This window comes from Amborella trichopoda, chromosome 2 (assembly GCF_054954075.1).
Source record: "Amborella trichopoda isolate Santa Cruz 75 chromosome 2, AtrichopodaSantaCruz75HAP2 v2.0, whole genome shotgun sequence".
In the NCBI taxonomy this organism is placed as follows: Eukaryota; Viridiplantae; Streptophyta; class Magnoliopsida; order Amborellales; family Amborellaceae; genus Amborella; species Amborella trichopoda.
The window spans coordinates 23,812,317-23,833,300 of record NC_142337.1 but is presented as its reverse complement, the minus strand read 5'-3'; the positions used below and the strand labels follow the sequence as shown (position 1 = coordinate 23,833,300).

General features: G+C 34.2%; 1 pseudogene; it reads right to left on the bottom strand.

Annotated features, from left to right (window-relative positions):
- Nucleotides 1-796: 796 nt before the first annotated feature.
- LOC148783170 (kinesin-like protein KIN-14N) lies at nt 797-4,082 on the bottom strand (annotated as a pseudogene).
- Nucleotides 4,083-20,984: the final 16,902 nt, after the last annotated feature.

Below are 20,984 nucleotides of genomic sequence, written 5' to 3'. Positions count from 1 at the left end.
AAAATAGATGGGTATTTTTAGCTTTTCAACTTGACGCACTTTATGCTTTGTTAGGGCACAAAAAACAACTGATCATTGTATGAATTTTAGCATTCTTCAACAAAGAGATCATCACACAGTTCTTATTCAGCTAACACTTAGTCAAGAATCTAGAGGGCATGTGTTGCTCTAAAACCAAGGAACACCACGTTCACAAGCATTGACTTTGGCACCAAACCGAAGTGAGCAAAGATACCCATTCATGGAAGATGACTTGGGAGATATGCTGACAAAGATCACGCCTTTAAATCTCCACCCAAGCAAGCCTACATCATTATCATCATCATCATCATCATCCGAGCTTTATCCCAACTATTTTTTATCGACTACATGAATCATGTTCCGCCATTCTGCTTTATCGAGGGCCACACTCAAACATGGCCACATATGGTCACAAAATATCAAAGTCAAGCAATGTAAAAATACATATATTAAAAAATAAGTGGATTCAATCGAAGTCACTGATAAGAAAAACAATCCATAATACAAGGGAAAGCAGGGGGATCATGAAAACAGCTCATATTTAATGGCACCATATTCAGAAAATCATAATCCCTTTCAGATGGTAGCATCATCGCCTAATAATTCAAGTTCATCAGATGTCTCCAAAAGTTTGCAATTCTAAAGTAGGAGGTCATTTTATAAAATTGAAGTACAAGGTAGTTTTCTTTACATGAAAATGAGTTTTACCCCAAGTATAAATGTAGGGTCAAAGCCCATAGGATACCTCAAAGTAGATTGTTCTATAAAGTTTAGATCATGGGTTGAACTCAGCATAACTACAAAAGGAAAGTAGCAATGAGATTTCAAACGAGACCAGGAAAGACAATAGATTATTTTACCCCAAGTATAAATGTAGGGTCAAAGCCCATAGGATGCCTCAAAAGTAGATTGTTCTATAAAGTTTAGATCGTGGGTTGAACTCAGCATAACTACAACAGGAAAGTAGCAATGAGATTTCAAACGAGACCAGGAAAGACAATAGATTCATATAGCAACAAATGTATCCCTCTTGGAGAAGGTAGGTGAGCTTGGAATTCTCGAAAGGAACGTGATTTCTGTTGAAAATCGCCACAATAACATCTCCAAGGCATGAAACTCTTATTGATTGCCTACAAGCCAAAAGAAATCCATGTAAAAAAGTACAAAGGAATATTTTGAAAGATAACTGGAACAATGTGACAGTAAAATCCATAGGAAAAGGCAAATACAAACCTGAGTTTCTTTGAGACTGTCCGCTGTTGAGCCACTCTTTGACAACCGTTCACTACCAGCTAGGTCAATCAAGTTTAGCACTACTTGTATTTTCTGTTCCGCGACTATACATTTGAGGAAAGAAATGAGGAAAATAACCATACATGTAAGAGTCAATAAACAAAAATGTTTTCTATGTTAATCAAAATGTCTAGTCCTTTTGCCTAAGATCAAGTATGTTATTAATTGTCGTCATTATTTTCAGAAGAATACTGAATTACATGAGCATAACTCATTAGCCCTAGATATTTGTAGTATGAACACAAAATGGCTCCTTGATGATTGCTCTTTCATTTGCGTCCGACATATAGACCTGCGACACAAACGAAACCAGCATGACTCCTCAATCTAATCAAAAGCTAAAGATCCTGGTCAATGCAGTAAAAGTTGATAGAGACCAATAAACCACCAAAAAACAAGTATTCTCAAATATTACTTTAGAACTATAAACCACCAAAAAAACAAGTATTCTCAAATATTAGAAAAGAAACATCAACATCTAGAAATCATACATAAATAATTATGGGGTATACAATGCGAGAGGCATAAATAATGGGTTACTCAGAAAAGAAAAAGAAAAGAAAACAGAAATCAAATTGATACATAAAGAAAGTTATTGGAACAGACAAAACTATTAATAATTATGTTAAAACATAGATAAACTGAAAAGAACAGTGACGCTGCGGTGCCTCCACCCTTCCAACATCCAACTTGGAGATGGATTGGAAATCAAAACTCTACGTATCAATCATATCAACCTCTCCAAGCATGAATCTGAGAGGGAAAAAGGAAAAAAAAAACAAATTTGAGCCTTTAAACATGGTCCACCTTGAATCCTTTGATTTGGACTTTTTATCCAAGTCTTCAAGGATCATTGGAACTGCAATAATTTTGGAGCTCCAATTAATGGATCTCATGCAGAATAGGATTTGCAAAGATTTGAGATATGTTTCGAGTTCTAAATCATGCTAAAACTAGGGAGGACAAGAGAGTGGCTGGCCATCAAATACTTTTCCATTAGAAAAAAAAATAAATTCAATATACATGACTTCTATATAATCGGCACCTGACAGTAATTTGTATTCATCAGGAATGCATACATATAAACGAGTGCATCCCATAAACGTTCTGTGTAAATTAGTAAATGAACATATTCTAACCATCCAGTTTTCATTATTAAGGAAGCAAAGCCGGCTAAACTTCCAGAGACAGCTGAAGGATGTCTTACTTTTATACCATGTCTATCGAAGTATACAATCCATATTATATATTTCATACTTATTAACATTGTTCCCAATCAAAATGAAGGAAAAATTTTATATAAGGTGTCGATATTATACAATTGAAGTAAGGGGCACTTCAAAGATCCTCTAAAAGAATATTCTTATGTTGGAAAACCCTCTAATTGTTCATCTCGACCTCGAGACGTTAGGTATGAAGGGGAAAAAAAAGAATTCTAAGTCCTACAAATAGTGCATCATGCAAAAAGTTATCTAGAACGTCTTTTTTCAAGATTTTCAAGTTTCTATAGTTCCTTTTTTTGGGTGAATAAGTGTGTTTATAGATCTGCTTGAACAATACTATTTTTGGAATTTTAAATTGCATAGCTAAGGATGAAAATCGATTTTCAAGTCATCATAAGGTTTTCAACATTGGGACTACATCTCTAGACAAAATTTAGAGGTCCGAATTACTTCTACAGCATAAGGAGGGTGCGTTATATAAACCTCACCCCAAAATAAATGAAGCACTAGAAACAAGGAGTTGTCTCTTCTCAAATGAAGTATAGTCTTTCTTGGCACTGGACTTTCTTAGCATCTAAATACAGCACAAATCAAATAGACAACAGAGTATTATTAATAAAAAAAATAAAACATCATATCTGTTCATAACTTAGAATAATTAATGTAAGCAACAGTCTACAAAGCATTTTACAAAAATTCAGAAACATAGATGACCATTCTACCTATATAGAAATATACACTGAAAGCATTGTAGGTAATACGTCACAAATGCAGCTCCTTTTTCAATAACCAAGCATTCTACATAGAGAGTTTCTATGCACAATGGAAAAGAAAATCAAAATTTGATGCGACAATGGGAATTCCCCTGGTTGATTTTGAAAACATTTTAGGACAGGATGCCATGAATGTGATAGCCACCAAATGGTAATGGAAAAGTACATGGGATTTACTGCAATCAATGTCACGATTTTTATTGCGATTAAAAAATCATGCAAAGAACAAATGGCAAAAAATAACAAATGTATAATGGATTTACCAGTTTTGTGCAGCACCTTGTAGAAGGGAGGAAACATCTCCCAAACTTACAAAATCTACTACTGTGAGATCAGACATGACAGTGTTGCCATTATCATGTTTAATATTATATTTTGTAGACACATTGTTTTCCATTCCAAACAATTCACCATTAGCTGGTAACAAATCTTGAACAGTTTCATTCTAGATATCCAACATTGATGCCTATGAATCACCACAAATTTAAAATAAAATTTAAATAAGACCCAACAAAGAATTAACAATAGCTAACATAATCAATATTAAAAAGAAAGAAAAAGAGGCGTTAAGGAACCAAGCTCAAATGCCCAATCTGCATTCTCAAAGTCCACCGTTGGGAAGAAAGTGCTAGGCTAGTTTGAAATATTTGTACTAAAAAACGAGGTATAAGCCCTTTTTGCTCGGCGTATCTAGCCTTCCCATGATGGTATATGTTTTTCCAGAGCTAGTTTGTCCATCGGCAAAGATGCAAACCTGAATAAAAACACAGTTAAAGAATAACAGCCTACAACACTGATCAAACAAAAACCAGTCAAAATTGAATGCCATTTTGACTATTCACAAAAAATACCATTGACATGCATTTATGTGACAATAAGATAAACCTCTATGAGAACGGGGTTCGGTCGTGGTGGTAGCACCACTTGTGCCCCAACTAAGGTCTAGGCTTCCATTCTCACCTAACACATTAAAAAATCACTAATGATTCCAGGGCTCGTCATCCCCATTGAATTACCCAAAAAAAAAAAAAAAAAGGATAGACCTCTATGTAAATGACCCACAGAGAGAGCATTTAAAACATGAATTTCAAAAAAGCCATGTGTTACTTTGAATGAAGAATATAGCATGTTGGAATGTGAAGTTGCTAGTTGTCTGCACATATAGGTTAAGTACCATATAAATTTATTAAATAAAATCAGTGTTCAAAAAAGCGGAAGCCCAGCGCCTAGGCGGCGGCTGCTTAGGCGGTCCAGAAGGCCAGGGCGCATCGCCTAGGCATAGACGGCCGAACTGGGTGGCAGTCCTTGGGTGGCCGCCTAAGTGGTATGAAACCCGCCTAGGTGGGCGCCTAACGCCCAGCCTTGGGTGGCCTGCGCTCCGCCTAGGGGCAGAATTTTTTATTTTTTTTTCGTTGTATTGATTTTTTTTGAAATATAAACGGTTTGAAGGATGGGTTTTAGGTTCATTTCAAACCTAAACTCACAAGAACCCATTTTAGAGAGAAATCAAGGAAACTAAATTTTGTGACTTTCATTGGATCGAAGTGTGTCTCAAAGTTACGAAAAACAGATCCAAACATCACCCTTGTAGATTTGATTTAGTTTTGGAGTTTTATAATCCTATTAGAGGGTGTTCTTTATTATTTTACCACCAGAAAACATCTCAGAGGTGGGAGTTTGGAGTTCGAGCAATCAAAGTAAGTGCAAAAATTTATTTTTTAGATTGCTTGTTTTATTTTGAGATGTCTTCTTTAGGATCTAGTCGAAGTGGAGATCCGGGTTGGAAATATGGATATAACCCAAATCCAAATGACAAAAAATGCATTAGATGCAATTTTTGTGAAAAAGATAAAAAAGGGGGCATTAATCGGTTTAAGAAACATCTTGGCGGTATTAAGGGGGATGTTGTCTCACATAAAAATGTTCCTGAAGCTATCAGAGAGGAGATTAAGCAATATATGAGTTCTGTAAAACAAAAACAGGAACAAAATCCTTGTCATTTGAATAGGTCTATTTCTTCTACTTCAAGAAGAAGTGATCTGGGTTGGAAGTATGGTTATAACCCAAAACTAAACGATAAAAATTGTATAAAGTGTATTTTTTGTGAAAAAGATACCAATGGGGGTATTAACCGATTCAAGAAACATCTTGCCGGTATTAAAGGGAATGTTGATTCTTGTAAAAAGGTTCCTGAAGCTATTCGGGATGAGATTCAACAACTTATGAATTTAAAAGAACCAGAAAATGATGAAAATGAGCCTTGTCCTGTGAAAATATCTTCTCCAGGTTCTTCTAGAAGTGGTGATCCGGGCTAGAAGTATGGTTATAACCCGAATCTTAATGACAAAAATCGTATTAAATGTAATTATTGGGAAAAAAATACTAATGGGGGCATTTATCAGTTTAAAAACCACCTTACCGGTATTAAGGGGGATGTTGCCCAGTGAAAACATGTTCTTGAGACTACCAGGGAGGAAATTATGCAATATTTGAGTTCAGAGAAGCACACAAAGATAGAAAATTGTAGAGCATCTAAGACTCCTAAGGCCTCATCTGCACATACTAGTAAGAGGGAGGTAGAAGAAGAGGAGGAAGAAGCAGATTCAAAAGAAACAAAGGAGCACAAGTATTATATTGAAGAGGGAGATGAGTCTGATGATGATGGCCTCGATTCTGATGCATATGAAGAAGCTTATCCTATTCCTTCTGATAATGATGATAATGACTAAAGAGTAAAGACTCTTAGTGTTAAGTGTTGACTGTTGTGCTGACTGTTGAGTGTAGACTGTTGTGTCCTAGACTGTATATTTTTTGAATTTCTGTATATTTTCTTTTTTTTTATTTTTAATTTCTAGTTCTACTTTCTAGTTTCTAGTTCTACTATCTAACTTTTGTGTGTACCGTCTACAGTGTATCAGACTATCAGTATATGCTTGTATGGTTTTATTATTTTAGCATTGTATGAAAATATGTATTATGGTCCTATGAATTATCAAAATTCTTTTCTCGACTTCTATCTTTTTTTTTAACTGGGATTATGGTCTTATAGATTATCAAAATTCTCTTCTCGACTTCTATCTTTTTTTTTAACTGGGATTATGGTCGTATGGATTCTCAAAATTCTCTTATCGACTTCTATCTTTTTTTTTAACTGGGATTATGGTCTATGAATTATCAAAATTCTTATGGATTATGGTCTTATAAATTATCAAAATTCTTATGGATTAATCATAGTCGCATGACATCAGTATGATAATCGGTATATGTTCATTCTCTTCTTCTCTCTCTTTTCTTTATATGGGATTTTTGTTTTCTTTTACAATAATATTATAATTATTTTTATTCTTTAAATTTTAAAATAAGTGGTTGTAAAAGTGTCATTGAATAAACGTAAAATATTTTTAAAAAATTAACCCACTTCAAACCATCCAATTAATATTTTATGAGTAGGGATAGTTGTGACTTCTTTGTAATAAAAATAATCCTCTTCTTTTATAAATGCCTTTAAATGCCAATGCTAATCTCTCTCTCTCTCTAAGTTGTTCTGACATCGTTTCGGTTTGGTGAAATGAAAAGTATCCCGTCCACATCCTATGGATGGGGGCACAAACATAGTTCCAAAGCACCCTTTAAGATTTCGTACCGTCATATCCAACAACTAAAAGTTAGTATCATATTTCGCTTTATTTTTATTTAAATAAGATACTTATCTGAATTTTGGTGTATAGGGGTATTTTTATAACTAAAGAAAATTTATTAAAAAATATTTGAAATAAAATTATCAAAATCCTCTAAATTAATGTTGGTCAATATTTTTTATTCAATATATTTTTTATTAATTTTATGCAATCTTACTTATAAAAATAAACCTAAAACAAAATTTCATAGTGTATTTTTATAAATAAATAAAATTGATTAAAAAATAATTTAAATAAATATTACCAAAATACCTCTAAATTTATTTTGGTCAAATATTTTTATTCAATATATTTTTTATTAATTTTATTCAATCTTACTTAAAGAAATAAACCTAAAATCAAATTTCCGATTAATAAAATAATAAATTAAAAATAAAAAAACGAGATTCATTATTGGCCTTGAATGAGCGTGGTTCAACCTAAACAATTAAGCATCCACATGCTATGCAATACCTACCCTTGGTGAAAAGCTCAATCCAAAGTTTTCGACCTCTTTCTTTTTCATTATTTTGACTGTAATTTTATACAAGAGCACATTCTCCGACTCATTTTTCAATTGGCCATTAATTGATTTTCATTCTCCCAGCGGACATGGGGCATACTCGCTATTTCATTCTTTTTTTTTTTTTTTTTTTTTTGAACATTTCACCATTTGATTCATTTGGCTATCATCAACCTTGGGTGGATTATTCAAAAGGTGACACAACACCATCACTATTATTTTTTTTGGTATTTTTGAAAAAACTCCAAGGTATGTAAGCCGAAAGAAAAATGAAAACTAGTGATCTAATATTGGTAAATTTTCCTATTTGATAACTTGAAAAAGGAAAAATTATATACTTTAAACATTCATTACAAATCCATTGATTAGAGGTGGAAATTTGACAATAATTTTTTTTTGCTAAAACTTAACTTCGTTTTTTTTTAGCTAAAACTTAACTTCTTTTTTTTTGGTATTTTTTAAAAAACCCGAAAGTAAGTAAGCCGGAAGAAAAATGAAAACCGGTGATCTAATATTGGTAATTTTTCCTGTTTGATAACTTGGAAAAGGAGAAATTATATATTTAAGCATTCACTACAAATCCATTGATTAGAGGTGGAAATTTAATATTTTGACGACATTTTTTTCCGCTAGAACTTACTTACAGAAGGACTTGCGAAATAAATAATTCAAATCATTAATTATCTTTCTAGTTAATCGATAACTCTCTCACTCATCGGAATAGTAATATAGGAATAAAACAATAAAATCAACAAGAAAACATGCCACACATAAGCAATAAATAGCTAGGGTTCCAAAAGCCTAAGCTCTTTTTATTTTTCTCAATTATGAAAATCACGTGAAATACCTCCTCAAGGCCTCACACACCATTATATATTATAATTTAATGTTTAAAGACATTGAATACCATATAATATTTAATATGACCTGAAAAAGTCTCAACTTAAACACAACATTTTTTATGATAGTTTTGCCCCAGTGAACATTATCTGATAATTTTACCCCTGTGAATATTATCCCATAAATACTACCTGTGACTACTACCAGTGAATAGTAAATAGAAAATTATATAAAAAACTTGAATCCTAACAAACTCAAAAACCCTAAAAATAAAACTAAATCAGACATCATTTAAAATTAAATAAAACTTAAAAATAAGAATAAATTGATATGCATCATTCTCCCAAGGTTGGAGAAAACTCGTCATTCAGTCGTGAAGTGTGCTAAGATGAATTTAGCATCAAATCCATCTTCTTCAACCTTCTTCTTCTTTGTTGGCTCAAAATTTTTTTTGTTGTAAGAAGAAATCCCTAAGAAACGGATACAAAACTTATACAAACTTATCAAATATAGTTATCCATATATCACATTCAAACTTGCATAGGAAACTTCAAACTTAATTGTTTGACTTTTAGATGCTTTCTCGACATCTATTTCATGACACTATCAAACCAGAGCTACAAATTTGTGATGTATGAGTCAAGCACACTTCCTAAATCTGTTGAATGCTCCACCTCTTCGCTATCTTTGAGATCTTTAAAGGCCATGATTTTGATCAGTCCCCCTACTGCCTTCTCTTCGTATTCTTGGCGAGCAAGTTTCTCTTCCAAAACATCTTCATCTTAATCTTTATCATAGATTGGATCTTCTAAGAGATCATGTTATTTATCCAAGCATATACCAAAAATTGGTGGCAAATTTCAATCTACAACCTATTTCGAAACAAATTATGTCAAAGTCAAGAATGTCCTCTTTCAAATCAAAAATTTTATATTGATGTTCCCCACATCTAGTTCTTTTATTCCTTTATTCTCGACTCGTCACACAGAGCACGGTGATAAAAAAAGGTTGTATTCGACATCTTTTTGGGTGGAAAATTCATTGTCTTATCCATAAGAGATAAGGCTGAAAAAGATAGAGGCAACTTTCAAAAATGCCAAGCTCCTCATCGACTTAAGAAATCCAAATAAATGTTATCTCTGGCATTTGTGTCCAAGAAAATCCTAAAATGACGAGATATTTGTTATCCATATTTTTTTATCAAAGATGGCTGAGAGCCCATCGTCTATCTAGTTTTTTCCAAGGAAAAAAAAATCTAGAAATTTCTAGAAAGTAGGAAGTTTGAGGCGAAGTATAGGTATGATAATTTTTTGAATTTTTTTTAATGGATTGCCCTTGCTAAGCGTGCTTTTCATTCTTGAAAAACAATTTCAAGAAAAATGAATTTTTAATTTTCAAAAATAAAAAACATTTCAAAACTTTCAATTTCTCATAGTTTTGCTCCATGGTGGCAGGAGTCAAAATTACCAACCACTTTCAAAAGATCATTTCAAGACCATTTTAAAGGCAATTCAGCTCAAACACCTACCTCCATATGGCATAAAAGATCGGCTATAATCCAGAAAGACGTCTAGTCCCACATAACATAAAAGGTTGGACATATTTTAGAAAAATGTCTATCTCCATTCAAAGTGAAATGGCCAGTTGTCTTTATCTCATGAGAATTGTCTAATCCCCTTCTAACATAAAATGGTCGGGTATCTTTTCATAAAAAAAAGTCCGCCATCACATGAGATGTTAAACTACTAGACTGGGAAATGTCTGTTGAACGGTGTAAAACTGCTTAGAGGGCTCCATGATTATATGAGCTAAAACTACTGAGCAGTTCATTTTTTAAATATCATCCATTTTTTAATATTTTTTATATGTATCTTGTGATTTCAAAAATCTTAATTCCTTTGTTAAAATTGTATGCCCAGAGGCTATTTTGTTTTCAAAAATATCTTTCTACTTTCAAAGCTTCTAAAACATTTTCTAAAATGAAGTTAGACAGTCACGTACACGATGTAATTGTGTTGCCGCTTTCTCAAAATTTCTTGAAAAATGGAAACCTTTTTAAGGAAAACATTCTTAGTAGAAAGCCTTCCCAGTAAAAACCTTAGAGAAAACCTAAGGGGAGCTTAAGAGTCATAGCCAAATTTAAAAAAAAAAAATGTAATTGAGAAGTTAAAAGCCTAATATTAAGTGAGATGGCTAGAAAATCTAGTTCGGAGTCTGATGATAGCCAGCATGAAGAAACTCCTTAGAAAAGATCAGGTCAAAAGCCCTAGGATGAAAATGGCCTAGGTGAGTAAGTGGGATGATGTAGCGCCTTGTGCAAATACTCAAGAAAAATGGATTGAGATGACCTCGAACTATTTGATATTAGGTAAATGATGAAATTGATAAATATTTGCAAGTGTCTACTTCTTTTCCACCCATTTGTTCCTTGAAGGACATGATGTTGCCTACATGTACATGATATGAGGTTGAGGTAATACAATTTCAATTCTTACTCCGTTGCATGAATATGCTATGAGTATGCTTGTGTGATATTGATATTACGCTTTAACACGTTTGAGTATGCGTGAGAATGAGAGAGAGAATCGTTTATAAAGGCCTCAAAAGGCGAAGCAGGACGACATTGGATCTATGAGATTTCAAGGCCTTAACCCTAAGATTCTCTCACACAGTGGGAGTGAGTGAGAAAAAATGATTATGGGTGCTTAACGCACTGGCCCAGAATCATATACCATGAGTACATAAGTCAATGAGTGTTTTTCGATTTAAGAGAGAAATCTCTTGTAGATGTGAGGATTACCTCCGAGTCAGGGTTATATTGATTAGTGTGCCTCATAGTTGGTGTGATTTGTCAGGACTAAGAGAATAAAAAAAGAACAATAAAACTCGAGTAATTACTGAGTATCAATGATGTATAGGATGGTCATGACTCATGGGATATGAGTTGGTACCTTGACTCGAGACTACCCTATGTGCACTCACATACACACAGGAAGTCACTCTTCTACTATATGATCCGATTAAGAAGAGTCGGTGTACATGTGCCTTGAGAGGAACCCTGTATGTAAGCACTTTTATACCCTACCAAGGGTGCAACTGTAATCCATTGAAAACTGGGTGATGGAAAGCTTGATTGCAGCGACTTTGATGATGATGAATTATGTGTCTCTGCCATATACAATAAATCATATGCCTCTTGAGTCATCTCGAGATAAAATGGACCACCATTCCAGACTAGCCCAATGGAGTACTCCAATGCTTAGATCTTAGCCTAGAGATATCATTTATTATTTTTTTCTATTTTATTTTGATGAGAAAATATGTATTTTATGATGAAAAATTATTTAGAGAATTTTTTTAGAAGTTTTTAAAGCTAATATTGTCATTTTTTAAATTGTTTAAGGATAATTCCACTTAAAGACAACTAGTGAAGATATTCACGTGGCACCCAAGTAGCCATAGGGTAGCCACCTAGCATCCCAAAGGGGCCCAATGATGCAGATGTCATCACCACATCACACAGAAAGGGCTTTGTCCTTTTGCAGTATTACGTGATTTGTTTAATTAAGGTATATTGTTCATTTATAAAAGTTCTTTTTTATAATTTAAGTGATTTAATTTCGTCATATAGGATTTTTGACACATGTGAATTGGGTGACATGTGCCAAGGGTCAGGGCTAATCATGATATTTTAGCTTAAACCTAATCAATAGGAGAAAATGGAAAACTAAAGTGGTTTTTTACGTAGCGTTGTCCCATTGGTTAGACCCATGTGAAGCTTATAGAATGATACATTGTAATTAGTTAATATGTGAGAAATTACCCTAGTTGAAATATATTTTCCAAATAACCATAATGGTATGCCCCTGTATTTTTATTTTCATAAAAGTTAATAGTCACTTATAGAATGATTAAATAAACTAATAAGGAAACTTTTTATAGGACAATGACAATTTGGTACAATGGCTAATCTAAGATTTTATGGATTGATAATGGTGTACAAATCACATCCATTGATCTTGATGACTAGGCATGGATGTATAGTTATGATCAAAGCCCTTTTGTGTAACCATAAATGAAAAACATCAAAGGTTAGGACTCAAAATATCTCACAACCTCAAGGATATAAATACTCATGCTTACCTCCCATTTCTACACACTTGAACTAAGTGAGAAAAAGAGAGAGAGAGCTCTACACCCCACCCTAGAAAGCCTCCCTTTTCTTCTTTAAAACCATTTCCATTCTCCTTTGGTGAAGCTCTTTGATCATATTGGTGATGTATACAAAATCTTAAGGTGTTTAGTCCATATTTTCTAGGGTAACATCTCTATGATATTCTTCACGTTTCTTAGCCTTTCCATTATTGTTCATGTGCTGTAATTCTTCCATTACAACAATATCTTTACCTCATTACATTGAGCTTCATTGATATATTTATTATTGTCTTGAACTATGCATGTATACTCCATAGCATGCATTGTGTAGTCTTTGAATTCCTACACTAGACACCACTTTCTTCAAGTTTTGAGCATCTGATTTTCTCTGAGATTTTGAGTATATTTTCATGAAAATCAGTGACCATTTGGTATCCTTTTATTAGAATACTTATCCCTATCTAAACACACGGTTTGACTTTACTGTAATGTCTATCTTCTTATATTCTCTCCACAAATCCCACAAATATTGGGATTGGGATGTTGCTCTTCTAACTTGTATAAATCGTGTAAAGTAATAGAAAAAAGCATGACTTCTTTTTCTCTCTCTAATTCCTTTTATCATGGTATCAAAATAGATCTATTTCTCTCTCTCTCTCTGTATGACTACCTACTTTCTCTCTTTATAACTTTTCGCCTACTTTCTATCTCTATAGGCTATTCTCCAGTATCTCTCTAGACCTTGTTGTCTTTCTCTCGCTAAAAGGTATTCCCCATTGTTTTTTCTAGAGCTTAGTCCTTTCTCTTTCTAAAAGGTATTTTTTGCTTCCTCACTCTAACATGGTGTCATAAAAACAGAGGCCCTTGGCCTTCTCTAGAGGTAGTTCTTTTGGAAATCGTGGGCCTGTCTGTTACGTCCTTCCACCAAAAGGAAATCATGGGCTTGTCTGATACGTCTTGTTTCACGGGTTTGCTTATTCTTGATTCATACGTTGATCTCTCTTTTTAAAAAACTTGGTTATCTTTTGTTTTTTTAGTGAAATTTTGTTCTCTCTCCACTATAAATCATTCCACTCACTCAACTTATTGTTTTTCTCTCTCTAAGAAAGATTAAAAGCTTTTTTTTTTCCTCCTTTTAATTTCTACTTTTGTCCATCTTTGATGGGCTTCCATCTTTTACCTTTAAAAGTCTCATTCTCTACACAACATTAGAAGCACTTTGCTGGACTCCCATATTTTACCGATATTTAATCTTAAAAATTCTCTCTCTCTACATAACAATAGAAGAAACTTATCGTACTTTGATGAACTCTCATCTTTTACCAATCTTTTACCTTTAAAAGTCTCTCTCTTTACGTAACAGTAGAATAAGCTTCTTCTAATACTGCTTGCTTTTGCACTGTGAAAGGTGTTGCTGCCACCGTGACGCATTGTGTTATCTTTCTCTTATTGCAACTACTGCTACTACGTGCTCTCACAAGAAACTTGGTGTTTCGAACTTCTCTCATGGCATCTGACAACTCCAGTAACAATCAAGAAGGCATTACTATCCCTCATATTTCTCACTACTCTGGTATGTCAAGCACATATTATTCTTGTCTCTCAGCGTTTAATTTGGGACAATTATGCTAGTTGGTTCCGTGCAATGAGAATGGCCCTCATGGCCAAAAATAAATATGGTTTTGTCGACGAATTGATCCTTAAACCCAATTGTCTCTGATCCTATGTTCTTTCAATGGTAGCGATGTAATCAAATGATCTACTCTTAGATCATAAACTCTGTCCATGTTGACATTGGTGACAATGTCATGTATGCGGAATCTGTTAGTGAGGTCTGGGCTGATCTCCATGATCGATTTTCTCAAAAAAAAATGCACCAATTATTTTTCAGATTTACTGTGATATTACTACTCTTCAGCAAGGTAGCTTGTCTATTGTTGCTTACTTCACAAACTTAAAAGCTTATTGGAACGAATTATAGACATATAATATTATTCCTACATGCCATTGTGGCTCTACAAAGGCATTGTCCAATATACAACAATATAAGAAGGTTATTCAATTTTTTATGGGTCTCCATGAATCATATGGTGTTATTCGCAAACACATCTTACTCATGGACCCATTACCTATATTCTAAAAGACTTATGCCCTGCTTCTTTAGGAGGAAAAATAATGTGAGTTATACATTCAACCTCTGCACTGCTAGCCATTAAAAAATACTCAAAGAGACCATGTGAACTCCTCACAATGGCCATAGAAAGAGAAGTGTAAACATTGTGACCGTGATAACGATCATCATAGCTGTTGTTGGAAGACCCATGGCTACCCTCCTAGGAAGCCTACTAGCAACAACAGTCGTCCAAGCTTTCATTCTAATGTAGGCAATGTCCAACATGTTACCAATAATGCAAATTCTCTACTGCCATTCGCCAACTTTTCGAGCACTCCTCAACTTTCGGACGAGCATTACCAACATCTTCTCCATGTAAATCAGTTTCATCTTCTTCAGTGGCCAATTTGGCAGGTAACATTCACAATTTTTCAGTTTCCACTTCACCTACAAAATGGATTATTGATACCAATGCTAGCCATCACATGTCTTATTCTATTTCTGCACTTGATAATGCCATGAATGCTTCTTCTTTAAAACCTATTATCTTACCTGAGGACTCAACTGTCCTTATAACCCATATAGGTTCTATTACACTAAAAAATAACCTATCTTTATCTAATGTGTTGTGTATTCTTTCCTTTAAACATAATTTGTTATCTATCAGTCAGTTAACCAAATCCTTAAATTGCTCAGTATTTTTATTTCCCAACCTTTTACCTTTTCAGGACCTAGTAATACGGAGGATGATTAGAGTGGGTAGAGAGCAACACAGACTCTATTTACTCGCACCGGTCTCAAAGATGCGAAAACAAACTTTTCTCATTCTCCACCCTCTTTTCATTCGACTTATTTGATTTGTGGCATTACAGGCATGGCCACATTTCTAAGAATAGTTTAAATTTACTTTCTAAAAATTTTCTTTTTATTTCTAGTTTGAATAATTGCATTTGTATTATCATTCTCATGGCAAAACAAACAAGACTGTCGTTTAATTCTAGCTCTATTTCTACCTCACATGCTTTAGTATGATATATTGTGATATTTAGAGTGGGTACCAGACTCCATCCCTCTTTGGTACTCACTATTTCCTCGCTATTGTTGATGATTTTGGTCGATGCACTTAAGTATTCTTGTGAAATTTAAATCTAGAGATAAATAATACATTCAAATTTTTTTTGCTGTAGTACATACACAATTTCATTGCCAGATTAAGACTATACAATATAACTGAGTTCTTTTTCCAAGAAATACAAATGTTTTTTAAATCCAAGGGTATTATTCATCAACATAGTTGCGTCTTTACACGCCAATATAATGGAGTCGTTGAATGTAAACACCGACACCTTCTTGAGGTGGCTCGTGCCTTACGATTTCAAACTATTCTCCCTCTCTAGTTTTGGGGCAATTGTGTTTTCACCGCAACTTTTTTAATCAATAGAATGCCAACACCCTTACCTCTCTGGCAAAAGCCCCCACGAAGTTTTACTTAATACCAAGCTTGATTATAATCAATTACATATCTTTGGATGCTTGTGCTATACTCATAATCCCACTATTAAACACAAATTCGACACCTCGGCTCATCCAAGCATTTCATTGGATATCCTTTTGATCAAAAGGGATATCTACTATTTGAATTAATACGAAAATTTGGGTTTGTTAGTTGGGATATCATATTTCATGATAATATTTTTCCGTATCACCACAGCCAACTCAATTCCTCTCTTAATTTTCCTGTGTTCTGTCTACCTGTGCTTGACATTAACAGCATCCCATCTGCTCCCCTATCTCCCTACCTCGCCCTCCAGTTGATACTAGGCCACTACCTCTTTCTTCAACATCACCACCTTCACCTCCACCAGCTACATTTACACATACACCACCTCCAGCATGATCTCCTCCACCTCCACAATCTCTTTGTAGATCCTCTCGAGCAACCCACTTACCCCCATATCTATAACAATATTATTGTTCCACAACTGTTACTCTAGCTACTATACAATAACATCCTTCCTCTTTACCAGGTATTGTTCACTCACTTCCTAGTTTTTTATCTTATGATTAATTCTTTGTTTCTCACCGCGCCTATGTTATAGCTTTATCTTCAACCATTGCACCCACATCCTTTAAACATGCTATACGATCACTACAATGGAGAGATGCAATGGCTACTGAGATACGAGTACTTGGAGAAAATAATACTTAAACTATAACCAAGCTACCCCCTAGCAAGAAACCCATTGGCTGGAAATGGGTTTATAAGATTAAGTACCACCCAAATGGCTCTATCAAACATTATAAGGCAAGAATTGCAGCTAAAGGCTATACTCAGACTGAAGGTCTGAATTATCATGAAACTTTCGTACTTGTGGCTAAGTTAGTCACAGTGCGATGCTTTTTAGCGATAACTACCATCCAGCACTAGTCTTTATACCAGATGGATGTGAATAATGCCTTCCTTCATGGGGGATTTGGAAGAAGAAGTTTATATGCAAATTCCCCTTGGATTTGCCAAACAGGGAGAGAACAGAGTCTGTAATTTGCAAAAGTCCTCATATAGACTCAAACAAGTATCAAGAAATGGTTCCTTAAGCTCTATGCCGATTTTCGTCAATACAAAGCTGACTACTCTTTGTTTAGCAAACAATATGGTGGCAAATGCATTCACGTTCCTGTATACGTTGATGATATACTTATTGCTGAAAATGATCCCACTGCAATCATTATTCTCAAAGGCTTTCTCCAGTCTCGATTTCATATCAAAGACTTCGTTCCATTCAAATATTCTCTTGGTATAGAAGTGGTTAAGTCCAGTACGCGCATTTTCCTTTGTCAGCATAAGTATAGATACTCCAACATATGGGCATGCTTAGAGCAAAGCATTCAAACTTTCCAATAGAGAAAAACCAAAGTTAAACTCTATTGATGGCGAGCTTCTTGATGATCCCCTTTCTTATAGGAGATTCATTGGCAGATTGATATATTTGACTATTACTCGCTCAGACATTGTTTTTAGTGTAATGTCCTTAGTCAGATTATGCAAAGCTTGCGAATACCGTATTTTGATGCAACCTTACAATTATTTCGGTATCTAAAGTCTACCCCGAGACATGGCATTCTATTATCCTCCTTCAGTAAACTAGAGGTGACCGGATATTGTGATTCTGATTTGGCAAACTGCCCAATAACTCGACGTTATACCAGTAGTTATTAGACTTTGCTTGGTAATAACTCAATTTCTTAGAAAACTAAGAAACAACATACAATTTCCTGGTCTTATGCTGAAGTAGAATACTGTTCTATGACACTTCTAAGCTGTGAGTTAACTTGACTAAAATAAATGTTGAACGATCTTGGTATTCCTCACTCATAGCGCATTACGATATTTTGTGATAACAAAGCTGCTTTACACATTGCTGCCAATCCAGTTTTCATGAAAGAACAAAGCATATAGAACTCGATTGTCACCTTGTTCGTAAAAAGATCACCTCTGGCCTACTTCGGACTCCATAACTTTACACTTTCAATTAATTGGCCGATATTTTTACAAAATTTTACTCGCAAGTTGGGCATCATATCCATTCATGCTCCAACTTGAGGGGGAGTATTAGAAGACTTATCTATATCTAAACACAAAGGTTTGACTTTACCATATGTAATGTTGTAATGTTTATCTTCTTATATTCTCTCCATAAATCCTACATATATTGGGATTGGGATGTTACTCTTGTAACTTTTATAAATTGTGTAAAGCAATAAAAAAACACAACTTATTCTTCTCTCTCTAATTCCTTTTATCACCTTTTGAGACATTTGTTGGAGAGTGGACTTAGACAAAAGTGTTTGATAAATTGCCACACTACACGTCATTAGTCATAATCTTATGATCTATGTGAGTTTTCTTCATTTAGCTTCACCAAAATATTTTATGAATTAAAAGTTCATCTCTCTCTCTCTCTCTCTCTCTCTCTCTCTCTCACACACACACACACACATTTTGGGCATAATTAAGTGGTGAATCAGTGACCATTAGCTTCCCATTGGTATGAGTGAGTAAGCCCTTGAGTTTGAGCCATTTGTGTTTTCATAAGTCCCTAAAAGATACGATTCGTCATCTAGGTACCAAGGGTTCGACCATTGGCTTTTCTTTCCATTTTTGGCGCTATAATTATTGTGGCTTTGAGTTCATAACATTCTTAAGTCGTTGAGCTTTGAGTTTATGTTGTTAATGATATGTATTTGATGAGAGCAATGTTGTATATGCACTCCATGTGAAAGTCCTTATATAAATGACATAGGATGACTTTTTATTTTCCAACTGTTTGAGATTTTGCATTGGGGAGTCCATTGAGTTATAATTTTGAGTTTTTCAAGTGATATAAGAATCAAAGTTATTGTACTTTGTGGGTATAACAGATGTGAAAGTGTATTTGCACCTGCATGTGCATATATTGGTTGTAAAAATTTTAATTACATTCTCAAGTTAAGTGTTGTATTAAGAATACTTTCCCATCAATTTCTTAAACCCTAATCGCCCCTAAATACTTAGGAAAATCTCTTGAAATAGCCTAATAAACACTTAGGAATGATAGTAACGTAAAAGACCCTAGTGCACCAACTCATATGATCCATACACATCATAGTTTCCACCTTTTAGAAACCCTAAGAAAATATCCTATAAATCTCAAAACCTTAAGGAATCATTTAGAAATTCAAATGGTAGAAAAACCTGAGATTGATGGTAGATTTATGAAGCTACAAAACATTTGAAAACTCATTCAGAATGAACCAAATGAAGAAAATCTAGCGAATCTCAAGGTTTAAGCCGAGAGGTGTACAGAAGACGAGAGGTTCGTCTAGGCCAAGAAAGCTTAGACAACATGAAGTTTGTCATTTACCCTTACGAGCCCTATCATAAATTATTTGAGCCAAAGAAACTGGAGACAAGGGAGGTTTGTCATCTCGCCCCAAAAACCCTAGACATTGTCATCCACCAACTTTTGACCAAGTTAGTTCAATTCGAAGAGATAAACATATTGGATAACCTTAGGAAACATGTTGGAATGTGTGGAAGAGTCTATAAAAAGACCTAAACTCAGCTTAACGAGATCTACAACCTTGAAACAGTGGCCTTGAGAAATCTAAAAAACCCTAAAGAGGGAATTTCAAAGAAAAACCCTAAATTAGAAAACCCTAGTTTAGAAGCTTAAGCCTTCAAAAAACATAAAAAACCTAGAAACCTAGGTGCATCAAAACCCTAACCCTAGATCTAGCGTCCCCTAACATGTGTAACATCCATAAATTGGATGTGGATGTTAGAAGATGGTAGTCCCTACCAAAATTTTAAAAGGATTGTCTACAAAGAGATCATTAATCTTTTGTACATAGAGGTCACAATCATTCGCACTCATTAGATGTCAAATTATAGGGCAAGGGGCGAGTCATGAAGTCCGAGATTTATTTGTTTTTGGATTTTTGTGTCAATTCAATGACACTTTTGCAACCACCCATTCTGAAATTAAAGGACAATAATGATTGTGACCTCCATTTACAAAAGATAAAGAAAAATGTTTCATGCGGGCTGAACCACATTTTTACATTTGTGATCCAGAAAGTGTAAAACATCCATCTTAAAGTTGGATGTAAGTAGGTGTTCCATCTAAAAACAATAGAAATTAACGATCCAAATGTTTTTTTACTAGAATTATTATTTTTAGTTTTTAAAATCTATTTATTTTTTCATATTTATGATCTCTTTATTAGAGATTACATGTCCTTGAAAATCAAGTTTTAAAAACCTAAAATCCATCTCAAAAATAGATTTCTTATGAGGCCCTCATTTCTATGTATGCATTCTTGGGCGCGTAAAACCGTGTCCAAAGATAAATGGTCTCTTTATTGATAATCTCAATTTTAAAATGGACAGTGTTATAATAATAACAATAATTTAGAAAACTCAATGATTTCAATTTACTACTTATCATGGTGAGATATTAATTCTCTAAATTTTTTTATCCAAAATCCATCTCTAAATTAAATTTGAAGAGAAGACCTGTTTAAATAGGTGAATCTGCAGATTCATACAAATCGTGTCCTTTATTTTCGACCTCGACATATTTTGTAATGAAGCGTATAGATATTCATATACCCCACCAAGGCTGACATGGCTCATTTGTTCACCAATACAAAACAATACATTAAGCTACGTGGCCATCCACGGTTGGATGTTTTCCACCCCAACTTATCTCTGGGGGATAAGAAAGTTTCACCAGTCGTTGCTTCTCAAGCACACAAAAACATTGGCCAGTCTCAAGCCACTCACTCCTCAAAAATAAAATCCCCCCCATTACCCCTTGCTTACAC